Genomic DNA, 3,525 nt, shown 5'->3' with positions numbered 1-3,525 from the left:
ATTCTTCTCAGTGTGAGTCATAATTTGTTATGATCCATGTAGTCAAATGCCTTTGCTTAGTCATTAAAACACAAATGTACATTCTTCTGGTATTTGTTACTTTCAGCCAGGATCCATCTGACATCAGCAGTGATATTCCTGGTGTCATGGCTGTTACTAAAACCGGCTTGTACTTCTGGTAGGCCTCTGCCATTATACTGTTACAGACACTTTTGAAAGATCTTAAGCAATATTTTGCTTGCATAGGATATTAATGATATTGTCCATATTCCATTGGATCACCTTTTTTGGGCATAGGGACAAATATTAATGTCTTCCAGTCAATTTTCCAGGTAGCTTTCCTCCAAATTTCCTGGAATAAACTGGTGAACACATCCAAGACTGCATCTGTTAGTTCATACATGTCAGTTGGTATTCCATCAATTTGTACCGCCTTATTTTTTTGCCAATGCCTTCAGTGCTGCTTGAAATTTACCACTGGCTTTTTTTTCATGTGGCTCTTACTGAAATTTTTCTATGTCAACGAGTTATATTTGGTACAGAAATTCTGTGTATTCCTTCCATCTTCTTTTGATATTTCTTGGATTAGTCAAGATGTGTGTATAACATCTTTCAGTATTGCAACTCGAGGCTTGGATTTGTTCTTCAGTTTCTTCAGCTTGGGAAATGCAGGGCAAGTTCTTCTCTTTGTATTTTCTGACTCCAGCTTTTTGCACATTTTGTAATAATATTTTGCTTTAGTCTCTCATGCAGCCCTTTGAATTTTCTGTTCAGCTCTTTTACTTCAGCATCTCTTCCGTTTTTCTTTGGCCTCTGGATGCTCCAAAGCAATTTTCATTGTCTCTTCTGACATCCATTTTGATCTTTTTTTCCCTTTATTCCTCCTTTTTAATGATCTTTTGCTTTCTTCAAGAATGTATATTTGATATCCTTCCACAGTTCCTCTGGTCTTCAATTATTGGTGTTCAATGCCTCAAACCTGTTCTTGAGGTGATTCCTAAATTTAAATAGGATAAACTCAAGGTCATATTTTAGCTTCTGTGGAGTAGTTTTAATTTTCTTCAGCGTCAGTTTACATTTGTACATGAGTAATTGATGGTATATTTGACAATCAGCGCCCGGTCTGGTTTGACTGCTGATACTGTGCTTCTCCAATGACTCTTTCTGCAAATGTAGTCAATCCATGTGTAAAGCTGCCATTTGTGGTTTTTTTTAAAAGGTATTTGCTATGGATAAATCATGACAGAACTCTGACATCTTCAATCTCTAACCTCATTTCTGTCATCAAGTCCATACTTTCCTATTATCATTCCTTCCCCATTGCTTCCAACCTTTGCACTCCCAGTAATTCCTAATGCATCTTCAATGCATGTCTGGTCAATTTCAGATGGCAAAAATTGGTAGAAATTCTAAATTTCCTCCTCTTTGGCTTTAATTGTTGGTGCATATATTTAAATAATAAATGTAGTTATTAGCAGGTCTTCCTAATACATGTATTAAGAGTATCCTATTACAGCATTGAACTTCAGGATGGATCTTGAAATTATCTTTTTAAATATGAAAGCAACACCCTTCTTCCTCAGTTTTTCATTCCCAGCATGGTAGACCGTGTGATGTATGATTCAAAGTGGCCCATGCTTGTCTTTCTCAGTTCACTTGTGCCTAGAATGCCAATCTTCATGTGTTCCATTTCATTTTTTACAACTTCCATTTTTCCTACATTCATATTTTGTGCATTCCTATTCCCGTTGCATGTTGCCAATTGATTAATATCTTACACATGCATAGGTTTAGTTATTATTTTTCCTGTTGGTACAGAATTTGTCTGTCACTCTGCTGTACTGGTGTGATTTGTGGGGTGCTCTAATGCTGGAGTCTGTGCCACTGGTGTTTTGAAAACCAGGAGAGCCACCTATGGTGGAGAGGTTGCAACAGAGCTCCTAGGTTAAGACAGACTAGGAAGAAAAATTGGCCATCGATTTCCAAAAAAATTAACCCTGTTAATAGAGAAATAAAGAATTAATAGCATAATACTAGAGAAACGGATAAGATTTTATGTTGGAAGTAATGCTAGCATCAATTTTGATGTTACAGTTTTAATAGATCTATAAAGAAACACTTTTAGTTATTTACTCTTAAGCTGTTTTTAACTCTCAATTTAGTAATCTAGACTTTTATAGGAGAGCTCAAGTGGCCTAGTGGATAAGAAATTGCACTCCCAACCCAAATATACACAATTTGAACCCACTAGCTGCTCCGTGGGAGAAAGATATGCAGTCTTTTCCTGTTCAGTGGATTGCCTCTGAAAATGCATTCAGCTATGAGTCTATTCTAACTTGACTGTAATGAGTTAAATGATTGGTGAAATTTGGTGAAAAGTATATGCATGTTGGTATTCTAGCATGAAAATATAATATTTCCAAGTCCAGTTCAAGATTCCTTATGAAAATTTCCAGGTATAAATAAAGTGTTTGAATTTATTTTATGCCATCCAGTATGCTCAGGGAATCTTTTATAGCCATGTATTACTCTTTTTGTACCTATGTAAAAATCAAAGTAAATTTATGAGATCAGTATTTTTTTTTGGAGGTAAGGATAACGTTTGGAGAAATTCACAAATATGTTGAAATTACTCAACACACTCCTAAATAACCAGTGTATTGAAGTAGATATCACAAGGGAGACTAGAAAATACTTTTATATTAATGAAAACAGAAACACAGCATATCAAAAGTTATAGGATGTAACTGAAGTTATGTTAAGTGAAAATTTATAGCTACAAATGCCTACATTAAAAATAAAAATGGTTTTAAATCAGGATCCTAATCTTCTACCTAAGAAAATAGAAAAATCAAGTGATACCAAAAACAAGCAGAAGGAAGGAAACAATATAGATCACAGGGGAAATAAGTGGAAAAGAGATTATAGAAAACAAAAGGGAAAATCAACACAGGCAAAATTTGGTTTTTGACACAATCAACAAAATCCATAAACCTTTAGCTAGACTGGAAAAAAGATTCATATTACTAGTGCTAGACATTAAGGAAGATACATGATTAGCGGCTTTAAAGAACATTTTTCAAAGGATTATAATACTATAAACAATTTTATGCCATCTACTTGTTGTTGTCATGTGCCATCAAGTCCCCTGTGACTCATAGTGACCCTCTATACAACAGCCCTAAAACCTCCTCTGTCCTGTGCCAATCTTATTGTCTCTGACACACCTACCCCGTTACGCAAGCACTTAATCAGTCCATCTCATTGACAGTCTTCCTCTCTTGTGCTGTCCTTCCACCCTCCCAAGCATGATGTCCCTCTCCAAGCACTGGTCCTTCCTTGCAATATATCCAAAGTATGTCAGATGAAGCTTCAGAATCCTTGCCTCTGAGGAGCAACCTGGTTTAACCCTCTCTAGGACAAACCTGTTTGTTATTCTAGCAGTCCATGGTATATTCAATACACTTCTCCAGCACCACAGCTCAAAGGCATCAATTCTCCTTCTATCATCCTTAGTCATTGTCC

Source organism: Elephantulus edwardii, unplaced genomic scaffold (genome assembly GCF_000299155.1).
Source record: "Elephantulus edwardii isolate Elephantulus edwardi_28Jun2011 unplaced genomic scaffold, EleEdw1.0 scaffold00260, whole genome shotgun sequence".
Lineage (NCBI taxonomy): Eukaryota > Metazoa > Chordata > Mammalia > Macroscelidea > Macroscelididae > Elephantulus > Elephantulus edwardii.
Note: the sequence above shows the minus strand (reverse complement) of the source record.